This window comes from Haemaphysalis longicornis, unplaced genomic scaffold (assembly GCF_048455015.1).
Source record: "Haemaphysalis longicornis isolate Haplotype H1 unplaced genomic scaffold, Haemaphysalis longicornis Haplotype H1 scaffold_1, whole genome shotgun sequence".
In the NCBI taxonomy this organism is placed as follows: domain Eukaryota; kingdom Metazoa; phylum Arthropoda; class Arachnida; order Ixodida; family Ixodidae; genus Haemaphysalis; species Haemaphysalis longicornis.
This window is the reverse complement of record NW_027526203.1, coordinates 418,604,232-418,617,997: the sequence shown is the minus strand read 5'-3', so window position 1 is coordinate 418,617,997 and position 13,766 is coordinate 418,604,232. Positions and strand designations below refer to the sequence as shown.

Genomic DNA, 13,766 nt, shown 5'->3' with positions numbered 1-13,766 from the left:
AGAGGAAACGAACGCTGCAAGTGCGTATTATCGGGAGAATTATGTATGTATTTACTGCACAAAAGAAAGAAGGGAAGGTCCACCAACAGGCGTAAATTGTCTCGCCTAGGGGCGGACACCGGAACGCCTGCTGGTGTAGGGGAGGTGGGATAGGGAGGAAAGAGTACATCGGAATAGCGGGAAGGGTAGAGGGCTAACATAAATATATAACACATGGGCAAGAATAACATATATACAACGTTAGGTGAAAGAAAACAAAAAACCCGCCGCGGTGGCTCAGTGGCTAATGCGTTGCGCTGCTGAGCACGAGGTCGCGGGTTCGATTCCCGGCCGCGGCGGCCGCTTTTCTGATGAAGGCGAAAAGCAAAAACGCCCGTGTGTACGAGATTTCGGCGCACGTTAAAGATCCCCAGGTGGTCAAAATTAATCCGGAGCCCTCCACTACGGCGCGCCTCATCGCCTGCGTTGCGTCGGCGCGTTAAACCCTACAATCAAATCAAATCAAAGAAAACAAAAAAGAAAAACGAAACACTAGACAAATAAATAAATATCAAAATACAGGACACGAAGGAGTAGCAAAAAGGACACCTGCACACTTACACACGCACACACACACACACAAATACACACACAGGAATTCTACACTAACAGCTACACTCCACTGCGACCCGGGCAGTTACGTAAAGTTGTAGCTTAGTGCGTTGTGGAGCCCCGAGGCCCCCAGGTATGCTCCCAGGGCCTCGAGCACTTTGTCCCGCTCCCTGGCACTTCCTGGGGGCCAAATCAGTTCCTCGAGCGGCCGCACCCCTCGGAGCACGGCCAGAAGCTCCGCCCGCCCTGCCGCAAACTTGGGGCACTCGTACAGTACATGCGGCAGGGACTGCACGGGCGCTCGGCAGTGAGTGCAGGCGGGACTGGCCACCCGCCCCAGTCGGTGCTTCCGCTCTGCCGTCCACACGGCCCCCACGCGGAGGCGCAGGACGGCCGAGCGCAGTCGAAAGAATTATGGGAAGGGAGCAGATTTCACGCTCGCTAAAACCTTACGAGCCGAGTGAATTACGAATCTAACCGAAATCATAATTATGGGAAGGGAGTAGATTACGGTTAGATTCGTAATTTACTCGGCTCGTAAGGTTTTAGCGAGCGTGAAACATGTGAAATGCAGCGAAAACTACGATAAAAGGTGTTTATTTACATAGGTATAAAATACAAACGCGCTGCAGCAATGAGAAAGCAAAATTAGCCATTCTTGAGTGGAAGCATCGATAAAGACTTGAACAAAAGACGTCCGACTCTACGTATAGTGCAGCTTGTACTTATTGATCGTCCGAGGATACCTTCTGAATTAAACAAATTTCTGACGTTCATCTTCCTCTAAAACCACGCCGAAGCGAAGTGTTCCAGCTGTTTCACTAACAATACAAAGGAGGGGGGCACATTTATACCGCTTGCTATCAAATCAAGTGCCGGCAATAAAACTGTTCTGCAGAGATGTTTACAAGGATTATATTGCATCAGTGTAAAACATGCCAGGATTTCCTGTGCCTTTAAAAAGTGTCCATGTGCATGCCGTTCTGGCCAGACAGTTCGTTGCTTGGTGTTACCCGCCGCGGTGTCTCAGTGGCTAAGGCGTTGCTGAGCACGAGGCAAATATATTTTCGCGCCCCACATGATGATAATGATTGCTATTATTATTATTATTATTATTATTATTATTATTATTATTATTATTATTATTATTATTATTATTTGTATGCGATAACGGCCATTTGGATGTTTTGGGCAAGCGAATGAGCGATTACTTTATTGATTGTTTCCTACAGCGCATCCATGCATGTACAATACACTAGATGTCCGCAAAGTTAGAAAAACCGCAGTGTGTAGAGTTACGTCCGACGGAAGCTAAAATTGAAAACTAAATTTATGCCCTACGGAACTTTAGGATGTTATTTAGAGTTACGTCCGATGGACCCAAAAACTTTAAAATTAAATTTACAACCGACAGAACTTTCAGCCAATGTGTTGAGTTATGTCCTACGAACCCAAAATTAAAAATTAAAATTATGTGCGACAGAACTTTATGCCAGTGTTTTGAGTTACCTCCGGCGTAACAGCCTGTAAATGAAATTGAAGTTACGTCCGACGTATGCCACAGTAAACATTTAAGTTCGAAATGAAAATTAAACCGACGTTTGACGTGAGGCAAGCACTGAAAAACGTTTACAGCTGTCGGTACTAAATACCGCCAGGTTCAATGAAATCTGCGCAACATTACTGCAAGGGTTCGTTGTACGACAGGTGACGTCAAATTGGCAAACAACACGAATGTTGCTGATAAACGGCCTAACCGGTGCGGAATTGGTAAATAATAGTTGAAACACTGACGTCGGTTCGTCCTGTCATCGTAGATATATAGGGTGAGATTTTAGGACTAGTTTTTCATGCAATACTAAGAAAAAAATCCCATTTTGTCGAGCGGTTTGGAGCGTGTTACTTGCAGCCGTACAATGAGGCGATGTGCGTTAGAATTCCACCTGGGTCATTGGAGTTCTCTCTTAAAATTTTTTTTTTATACGAATGCACGTACACTTCTTTTCATATCCAACATACGAAAGGAAAGGAGAAGTCGGGAATTACAAAATAGAAACTCTTGTCGAGGGCGGCGGAGTTCCAGTTCATAGCGTCTGCAGCTCGTGCCGAGAACAAAGTTTACATGCACCAAGAGTTTTTTACAGATACAATTGATAATTGATGAGGTTTAGAGAAGGGAATGACTTGGTGCTCTCTTATTCTTCCCAGGAAAGGATAATGTCAAGAATTTTAATTATTATAGCTGGCTGACTTACGAAAAATGTATTTTATGAAAGCGGCAACTATTATGGGCAGACGGGGTGGTTGTTACGCCATATTTAATTGTGGCGCATGCAGTCACTTTATATGCAGATGTCAGTAAAATGATATGTATTGAAATATAAAACTACCCGCCGCGGTGGCTCAGTGGCTAAGGCGTTGCGCTGCTGAGCACGAGGTCGCGGGTTCGATTCCCGGCCGCGGCGGCCGCTTTTCTGATGGAGGCGAAAAGCAAAAACGCCCGTGTGTACGAGATTTCGGCGCACGTTAAAGATCCCCAGGTAGTCAAAATTAATCCGGAGCCCTCCACTACGGCGCGCCTCATCGCCTGCGTTGCGTCGGCGCGTTAAACCCTTCAATCAATCAAATCAAATATAAAACTGAAATGTTGTCTTGAAAGAAATGGTTCGCACGCATTTTTTGCCCGGGAATTAATAACATCCCAAGCTTTAGTATTCGCGGTCATAGAGTTCCATACTAAAATACGTATATTCGTACCAAACTATATATTGGCGTACACGCTCTACAGAAAATACATAGGTGGGCACGCGGTAAATGGTAAAGCACAAAATAAACTTTATATTAAAGTGCAGAGTTGTATGTGGTGATCTTTCGATTTGTTTCTCTACTTGTCGGCAAGCCTTATGCGCATTTCCCGAGGAAGCTGCTACAAGGCTGGCTGCCCCGGCTGGTGCTAACACGCTGCGACGGGTGATGAAGAAAAGTCGGGGGTGCTGCCGCCCCTGACTGTTGTACGGAACGGCGTTCCTGGAACTAGTTCCTTTCGGGAAGAACGGAGGTACGCTACCGTTCCACTAAGAGCCGGTGGGACAGTAATGGTAACATAAACTTACGAAGCAACAGCGAGGGAACAACGGCGTTCCTTCTGTAAACGTGCCATAGCTATAAGATTTGTCTGCTTTTGACGCCAAGGCTTTAGGGCGCTGAAGCTAGTACAAAAAGAGAAAAAAATTCCCCCGCATTTCCCCGAGGGGGAGATTGTGAAAGTGCGAATGCACGGTTGTCGGCCCGCTTGCGGCGCTTGCGCTCGGCCCCCGCAGCCCACCGCCTCGCCGCCTTCTCTTCCATCTCTTCCATCGGGTTTGTAGTATCACGTGTACACCACGCAGTTATCAAGCCGCTATAACGCCGCTGAGTCGCCAACGCACGCCGCTGACGACGTAGTTTGAATGCGTTAAAGATATAAGGCGCGTCACTAACGCTGCTATCAGCCTCGCGTCCGTGGCTTGGTCGGTAGAGCGTCGCGCTGCGGCTGCAAAGTCCTCGGATCGAAACCTGGCGCCGGATGCTGTTTCTGTTTTAAATATATATTGCGGACGCCGCCGCCGCCGGCGGTGGATGGTTTGGGGTCGCTTATAAAGTGTATTCGCACTTAAAAGCCACAGACCGCTGCTGTGTTTCTCTTCCTATAGGCTGCCAAATTTTCCCGCCCTTCCGCGGAACGCGCTTCCTCAAAGGTGGAAGGCAGAAGAATAACCCCGCAGCAGGCCGCACCTGTCGGCAGGCGCTGCACTTGTTGCGCATGGCCTTGTCGCAACGGCGGGTGCAGACGCCAATGAGACACGAGCATTGGTGCCCTTTAAATCGCGTCATAGGAATATATGTGAAAAACGAATGCCGGATTGTAACTAGGAAAGGCTGCGGTGAGTTCAGGACTGCCTGCGGTCTGGGCAATCGAAGGTTACCTAGAAGATGACCTGGGCAGAAACAGTTAAAAAAGGTCGCTATTGCGTTCAGTGCATATAGAGCAACCGATGCAAGTATGGTGTGTTTTGCGAAATCAAATCAAGTCAATATGAAAGGCCCGGATGTCCTCCTCTGCCATTATTTACTTTAAAACGCGTCGGCATGCGGCACTTAGGCGCGGTGCGAAATTATTGGACAGGTGCGTACGACCACTTCGTCGACATGTTCATCTGCGCGTCTCGGGTTTAGGCTACAAGCCGCGCAGCGCGCGCCGCACTCGGCATTGAAGTGGCACGCACGTATGCGGCGCGTAATATACAGTTAGGATTGACGACCACTTGAGGCGCAAAAAACTACTACCGCTTGTCACCTACTTGACTATAGTGCTTTTTTTTTTTTCGTGAGTTCTCTTATATTTTTTATGACTAGGCAACGCAACAGGGAGCTGGGTAGGCTTCAAGCTTGTCCCGTGACGGTCCCTCCTGTTGTTTCCTTCCCCCATGCCGGCATGCCGCATGGGAAGTTGCAGTTAAGACATGTCTGGAGTATGTCGGGTGCTCGGAGCCTCAAAACATTCGTGTGGGAGCGTTGATTTTGGTTCTTTTTATCGCCAGGTAATCTGCTTCCGGCGGTGTTCATTTTCGTCTAATATACGTAGTCCGATGTGAGTTTTGAATTGCTCAATTTATTTCGCCTCGGGAATTATCCTGCACTATATTTTAATACAGAAAAATCAAATGTAACGTTAATGTAGCGACAAGTTTCAGTGTTGGAAATATAACTGGGACGCGTTCCTTTCGTAATTAACTTGCAACGGGAACTCGTTTCCAACTTTGGAAAGAACGAGGAACGAGCTTTCGTTCCTGTTTGAGAGGAAGGTGTACGACCATTACTGTCTGGGAGATAATGGCACGACACTGCCGCCACTCCCTTTTTATCGGGCGCCGACTGCCAGGAGCGGCGTCCTCTGCTCCTTTGTGATATTCCGGGTCGTCTACGTAGTGTTCCGTACGGCCGATGTGCTCGTTTTAATTTGTATTTCGCACTATAATTTTTTACTGTGAAATACCTGGCTAGGCCAGACGTAACTCAAATCATTCGGTTGAAGTTACGTCGCATGTGACTTTAATTGGCAATTTCGGGTTCCGTCGAACGTAACTGTAGACACTGGCTGAAAGTTCCGTAGGAAAAAAAACTTTTGTTTTAAATTTCGGGATCCCTCGGAAGTAATTCTAGACACTGCGTAGAAAAAAAAAAAGTGAAAGAAGAAATGGAGCTTGCTGGTCAGCGGTTGTGGCCTCGCATGACGCGAATAAGGCGACGCTCATAAATTATGTACAAACACACTGAAGAAAACGACCAAGTACGCATGTACACAGTTGTTATCGTTTTTCGCTGCCTTACCGTTAAACGGATTGATGTTTAGTCATTCTTTAAATCTGCATAGTATGCCCACATTTTGTTATCAATGCTAATGATGCATTCCTGATGATGCACTCCTGATGATGATGATGATGGAATGATGCACTCATTCCTGCAATCACTGTTGTCTCCTGGTAGCATATCATTGCCTCTTGTGACGTCAGTGCTGATGTTCATCGTGAACAAGTTGTCGAGAAACGCATTCTTTGAGTTTGAAACGCTTTAATTAGATCAGTAGGTTATTAATAAGACAAATATGAAAAATACTATACACTACGGCACTCCACCATCACTTTTCTTGCTTTCGATAAAGAAAACTGTTCTATAATCTCATCAAAGTTTATTTTGGCAGTTTCTTCTCTTTCCACACTCAGCCGAGCAACATAAGAAAGTCTGTCGCGGGCCCTTGTGGCCCGCAAATAGGGAAGTATTAGTTTTAGCTTGCTGAAGGACTTTTCACAGCCAGCGATATGGAAATGGCTATGGCTAACTTTATCTGAATTGCGACGCGAAGGCTGGGAAATACGTTGTCGTCCCCATACGTATGATAAATTTCAGAAGTTTTTCAGGTTTTGATAATCTCCGGTCAACACACCGTGAAAACAGCAGTGGGCAATCTAAAGTCTCTTCATAGAGGTCCTGCGCGCTACCGTCGGAACGATAAAACTCGTCAAAGGTGTAACAATTTGTTCTTAGTCCGTTCTCGTCGTCACCGTAGCACAGCTTGTTGATGTCCAGGAGAAAGCCAAACTTGGCATCGGTATCATGCCGGCGACTAAATCTCTCGTCCATTTCAGAATAAAGACGGTCGAATGTGGATTTCATGACCCTTTGTATTTTCTGCTTAGCCGTTCACGCCTCTCCTTCCCACTTTTCACAAGCCATCCGTTGTTTTGTTTTTGTTTTTTTCGTCTCGAACGCCTTTCAACACTGACATCCCACGACTCACAGACACCAAGCCCTTCATCGAGTGACTCACTCACCAGCGTTCCCCTTTCGTCACGAAATTCTTTTCTCTAAAAGCGTTCATGCCCAAAGCAGCCTGGTAAAAGTTCATTGTTGAGTCTTGCAGCCTTTAAACAGGATCTATTCGAACCAGTGTCTTGTTCCAAAAGTAGAGCAAAATAAAAACATCATATCTTAACATCCGCTGGTGCAATAGCTAGTGTGCGATCACTTCTCGTTTCACTCAATTCTTTGTCGTTATTTGCCATAACTTGGAAAACTTCAAGTATGTCTTCAAGGTATACCTACTGACTGGCTTTACCGCTTTGACCCTTGCACTCCGTCTCCGACTCTTACTTGACAACAGTAGGCACCGCGACTTTTAAGTACCAGGATCTCTACAATTCCCTGAACGTTGTTCACCTCGCCTTGTAAGAATACCTGCAAAGGGCTAATCGAAATCTAAGGGCGCAAATTTTAAGCACCCCCCCCCCCCTCCCTCTCGCCGCGGCTGGAATACAAACGAGAACACATGAAAACACATACGAACAGCACGCACGCAAGCACACTAGATATCATCTCGTGTTGCCTCCCGAACTCCTTCATCTGGGTGTAGCTAGTGTGCCGCGCTTCCCGACAAGGCGAACAGTTTAACTGCTTGAACAGCGTGCGAAAGGCGAGAACGAAGAGAGGGGGACACTCCCGGGGCGCTTTGCCGAGGGATGCGGGCGATGCGGGGGGCGCCGGCGCCTCGCGTGTGTCCCTTTTATCTTCGTCCTCGTCTTCCGCAGGGTTACAATGCCGTACGAATAACCCCAAACAAGAACTCTCTCCAACAGTGACTTCTGCAGCTGCGCCGCCCTGCTACTGAAAGATAGCCCCGCTGCCATTTTTCCCCCTCGGCCACAAGTTGGGCAGACTCGGCTCGGCGCCCCCTGCCAAGTGGCGCCCGGGGCACTTGTACCCCCCTACCCCCTTTAAGGGGTATTCACACGACGGAGCGTTTCAGCGGAGAAATCCGAGGGAGGTCGTGACGTCACCGCAGGCGGAGTTCCGCTCGGCCAGCTCCTTCGCTCACACGGAGGATGCGACTTTCGGACGGACATCACTGTTTGCAGTCGTTTATCTCTAAAGCAGAGCTGCCGTAGCACCGCCGATTCCGCGACGGCGGCAATTTCTGTTAAGCTCATACGTACTGATCTTGTCAACCGACCAAAAATTGGTCGTCGACGCGATGCAGGTGCTGCCGCGCGCAGAGAACGGCGCGCGACGTGGTAGCAGCCGGCCGGCCCACCTACAGGCCCGCATACAGATGTTAGGCTTAACACTACGGCGAATATTCGATCGCCGCTCTGGCAAGCGGCTCAGGTGACGATTTTTAAAGCAACTTTCCGTCACATCATTACCCCATTTCTCGTATACGCAGCTTTGTTTGCGCCTTGGGGAGCAATAACAAGCTGTCGCTCGAGCTACCGGCGCCGGCCTGCGCCACTTCGCGGCCGAGGCCGCCGCTCGCCAAGAGCCCGTGCTGGTGGTATACGCGGCTCCCTCAGTGCAACGTTTATAGATCCTCAGTGCGCCTGTCATGTGCGCCACGCATTTTCGCGTCCGATGTATTAAGAAGCGATAAAAATAGAGTGCCTGCAACCGCTCTAGAACTTCAGCCGCGGCCAGCGGCCAGACGAGCAGACGAAATCCCGCCGCCTCCGCCGCCGAGCGTCGGAGGGTTTGTAGCTCCCGAACAGAAGCTCCGATCTCCCATCGGAGGCGGTGCGCCGGAGAGAAACCGTGACGTATGGGGTCACGTGGCGCGCACTCCTAGGAGCGAAACGGCGGATTTCTCTCTCGTGTGAATACCCCTTTAGTTACGCCACTGGCAGTGGCACGAGGTCGCGGGTTCGATTCCCGGCTGCGGCGGCCGCTTTTCTGATGGCGGCGAAAAGCAAAAGCGCCCGTGTGTGCGCGATTTCGGCGCGCGTTAAAGATCCCCAGGTGATCGAAATTAATCCGGAGCCATCCACTATATGGCGCGCCTCATCGCCTGCGTTGCGTCGGCGCGTTAAACCCTACAATCAATCAGTCGTTGCTTGGTGTTGGCGTGTCCTGTGTTAGCTTCCACAAAATATGAAACGTGTAGTTGATGATGAGAAAGCAACGACGTAAGGCGTGCGGCAATCGTTTTCTTTTACAACGTTCGTATAGGGCGCGTGCATGTTGTTTTCCCGGCGGGCCGTTAGGCTGTTGTGATAGTGCTGGTTGCCAAGTGCGCCCCTGTTCCCCCTGAGTGTGACCAAGAGAGTTCATGACGTAGCATAGCTAATTCAGCCCTCGGCTTGGCCTACTCATACAGAAATCTGCCCCTGTAGTCGGTCGGCGAGCGTCTCACTAGCGAGTGGGCCCTCTGGAACCGAGAAAGGTGTTTGCATGCAGCTCGAGGGCAACCTTAGAACCAAGAAATGGCTTAGGTTTAACACTTGTAAGCCTGGTTATCACGAGCGAAAGCTGAATCGCACGCACAGACGGCTCAGCTGGCGTGCCGTACATGGTGAGACTGAGCGACCAAGCGCCGGCGAAGCAACCGGTAAACCCTCGCCTAGTGACGTGTACCTCAGTGACGTGTACGTATACGTCACTGTCTACGTACACATCCCCTCAGTGACGTGTACGTAGTGACGTGTACGTGTACCTCAGCGGCGAGGCTCCGAGCGAGCGCAGCTGGGACACGTCTCTACAGAGGTGGTGTGACGTGACACCTGCAACTCTTGCGATTCGGCAGTTCAGGGTCATTGAGACGCGATGATCTTGCGAGACGTGGCAGAGTAAGCCTAAAAGGAAAAAAAATTAGGCAATTTTTGAGCCCACGCTGGTAAGCAGTCGCGTGGGAGCTTTCCAGCACCTGAACGGCTATATCAAATTCCAACCTGGAAGGAACACGGGGGCCTGCGCCTGGGGACGAGCCGGAGCAACAAAGCCGCCGTTGCTACTGCACTGGTTTCTGCGTCCAGGCGGGTCGCTTCCGACGACAGGCTACTGTTTCCAAGAAGCGCTAACGAAGCTAAAGGAGAACTGATCCCAGATTCGCGGCACCAGGTTCGACCCCCACCAGTGTGTCGGAGTTATATGGTTTTTTTTCTTTGCTGGTTTATTTTATTTTCAGATTACTCGAGTGACGGACAGAGGGGCTACATCTGTCTCGCAAATGTGTGTGCTAAAAATTGGTTTTACGAATAAAAAATCATACACCCCTCCGTTTAATGACGACGATGGTTGAACGCGAAGCTTTCTCGTGACGCATTCTTTGGTTGTCGTCTGAGTTTGGACTGAGTTTCGAACGTGTCGAAATGGAGCAATCGGATAGATTCCGGCTTCATAACTGGAGGGACTCAGGTTCAGTTCTGGCCACTGAAGCGTTTTTTTTCTTTCACTTCACCCAGGCGCTGTGAAGTTGCACGCCAACTTGTGGGCTAACGTACGGGATAGCAGAGGACCCCGGCTAGCTTTGCTAGAGAACGCTACGCGCCGTACACTAGCCCTGCGGAATCCGAAGACTCACGCACGGGTTCGGGTACTCACATGCGGTAGACAGGCTCCGGCAATCCAAAGTAAGGCTTTATTGCCTGGCAGATACAGTGCATACACCAGACAACACGACTATCGCTCGCGGGGAGACAGTGGCTCCTGTCGCTCGCTCAAGCCGCTGGGCTCAGACCTCGATATCCGTCATCACGGTCGCGGGAGCAAGGGAGGCATCCCGAGGCGACCGATCAGGGCAGAATCTCTCGGCAGAGTCCGTGGAGCCAACTGGGTTCACCGTCATCGGGGCATTCGGCGTAGGCACAGCCGAGCCAACCGACTCCGACCAAATCTCCCAGTCGACTCCCCGGCGGAGCGCCCGTTCGTCCCGCAGGTCAGCTCGGCGGGGAGAGGAGATCTTCGCCAGGTCGGGGAGAGGGTGGCGCTAAGGAAGGTGACAAACTGGTCCTCCTTCCCTCGCGCCCTCGCGCACACGTTCGCGGCAAGCCGGTTCGGCGCGTCGCGCGGGGTCATGAAGAGGACACGACCTACGTGACGCGCCGGCTACCCAAAATGGCGGCTCCCAGCTCGCGGAAACATGTGCAGGCGAGGCGTAGGGGAACACGGGCCCCCACAATCCCCCCCTCCTCAAGACCGAGCCTGCACCGCTTGGACAACCGCTGCCGAGCAAAAGTACAGCACACCCCGAAATTAACAGCACTCGCCCCCGGTCAACAAAGGTCCGCAAAGTTCCTAACAGTTCTCCCATCTCGAAGCAGCACCACACCACACGCACAGTCCACGACACACCTTCAGTCCAGCGCGTCTTGTAGTCACCGGAGGTGGGGCAGCCCAGGAACCGTAGGTCAAGGCAGCAGATGTAAACAGCAGACGAGGTGTAAACAGCAGACGAGATGTAAACAGCAAACCGCAGGCCGAGGCAGCAGGCGGGCCGACGTCTCCTCAGACAGGAGGGGCCTCTTAAGCCAGTCGTTCGTCCGGCAAGGCCACCAGCGTCCGCCGCAGAGACGGCCGCCAAGGTCGTGAGGGCACCAGAAGAGCCAGTCGACACGGGGTCGTGGCCTCGACAGTGTGCAGGCCGGGCCCACCAGGGACCAGCCCAGAAGAGCAGCTTTTGGAGTGCTCGTGTGCTGCCAGTGAAGCGCCCGTGGCAGGTGCCTTGGAGAGGCGCCAGGTGTGCCTGCTCAGGAGGCCGCATCTCGATCGTCGCTGGACCGCGTCAAGCGGGCTGCGGCCTGGGGACGGGGCCTGGGCTGCCAGGGATGGTAGGCACCAGCAGCTTCCGGAACCGGCGGCGTGTGGTGTGGCTGCGGGCGACATGACCAGACCGGGGGCAAACGCCAGGGGGGACGTGCTGCAGAAACAAGTCGGGGGTAACGGCAACAACGCCCAACTTCCCTGCTTCTGCTCTCCGAGTGGGAAAGCGAAACAGGGTGCTCGGGCCAGGCTAGGGCCAAAACAGGAACCCTAACACTGGTGCAGCGGTTCGATAACTCCGAATTTCGTGTGCTCAGGGCAGAAGGCGTCCACCGGTATCACACACTACATTCGAGGTTACCATGCCAAATCACGGAGTGGCAGAACTTAAAATGTAAGCCTTAGGCCGCACACGTGACCGGCCGCCCGCGAGTCGCATAAAGAGCTCAAAAATCACTCTTCGCAGACTGCGCGAGAAAACCACCTTGAAGGGGTCAGAGGCCTCCTTCGATGTAAATCAGCAGAAGTTCCCCTTAGGTTGAGCAGAAACGTAACCTACCAGAAAAAAGAACAACCAGAAAACAAACAAAACAAAACAATCAAACAAATAAATAAACGCGCCGGCAGCAATACGAACTGCTTTGCGCTCGGCGCCGACAGCAATACGAGCTGTTAGCGGACGCCACGGCGGCCGCGCCGCCCCCCTCCTCAGATTTTCGGCTCTTCTTGGCCTGTCAATGATTCGGGTTCACAAATATTTACAACTTGGTGCCGACAGCAATACCAGCTGTTACCGGACACCCGGTGGCCGCGCCACCTCGCTCCATCTCAGAGCACGGCTCTTCCCTGAGCCCAACAAAAACAACAACAAAAAACAATATATCCCTATAATATACAGGCTATTTACAAAACGGATAGTTCTGCTCACCCTTAAGGAACTCTTCGCTGCTGAACGCCGTACCGGAATTGTAGGCAGGGGCTACTGCCGGCATGGGCGGTAAGGGGGGGTTGCCCGGGATTCGGCGCGGGGTGGCAGCCGTCCCTTCGGGGCTCCCTTTGTTACGCTGCGCGATGGGAGGGTGCGTGGGGCGCCGCGAGATGCGGTGAGCGCCCGCGCGAGCTCTCGGAAGCGCAAGGCGCGCTCGTCGAGCTACCGTCGCGGCGGCGGCTGCGCGGGTGGGAGACATGGCTTCCCTGCCCGCTCGCGCGGCCTCCGGAGTGCAAAGCGTCTCCGGCGGCGTTGCGTTTTTGCCGCGCGCGCGCGAGATATTCGGAGCGGAGCGCGCTTCCGATACCTCGGCCAGCTTTGCAAACGGGAGCAGTGCTGCATGAACGCCTTGCCTATACCCGCCGTTGGCAATGTCAATCACAATGCCTGTACGAGCCAGAAAATCACGGCCGAGAATTACAGGCACTGTGAGGCCCGGGAGATGTACGAATCTGTGGCGTCGCACTCGTTTCTCCCATCGGACCACCAACCTCGCCGAGCCGCCTGAGTTGGCTTTCCCGCTCGCTAGGTGGAAAGTGATGTCGCAAGCTCGCAATCGAATAGCTCTCCGATGCAAATGAGCGAGGACATCATCGCCGAACAGCGTAGCAGACGCTCCGCTGTCCAGCAACGCCGCAAACTTTCGACCAGCGATCGTAAGGGCGATGAAAGGCGCTAGTGCGTTGGGGCTTTTCACCCTGCACGCCATCGGGATTAGGGGCTCACCATAGCCGTCGGCGACGAAGTGCTCACCGACGGCGGCTGGCGTTTCCCGAATTGCGCTGCCTTTCCGGCGCCGGGCAGGGAGCGGTGCACGCGCGGGCATAGTGGCCCGTTGCGCGGCACTTGTAGCAGACGATGCCGCGATGCGACTGCGCAGCCGGAGGCCGCTGTCCGCGCAACGCTGGCTGGTTCCCTTGGCTTGCCACACGGGCGTAGCGGTTGGGTTCCGAGTGCGCTACTGCTCCCTGACTGTCGCGCTGCGCGTTCGGTCCCCTCGAGCTTTCCACACGGGCGTAGCTGTTGGGTTCCTCATGCGCGTTTTGTCCCCGGCCGTAGCCGTGCTGCGGCATGCCTTGCTGGGCGTCAGAACGCGCCCGCATGGCGTACGAGTACGGGTCGA

The 13,766-nt window shown here is 52.3% G+C and overlaps 1 protein-coding gene and 1 pseudogene across 1 annotated transcript in view; one reads left to right on the top strand and one right to left on the bottom strand.

Moving 5' to 3' along the window:
- The window catches only part of Mnd (L-type amino acid transporter minidiscs), a 107,111-nt gene that overhangs the window by 45,987 nt on the left and 47,358 nt on the right, over positions 1–13,766 (top strand). The gene's annotated exons all lie outside the window — the stretch shown is intronic.
- On the bottom strand, positions 2,993–11,656 carry LOC144139739 (uncharacterized; annotated as a pseudogene).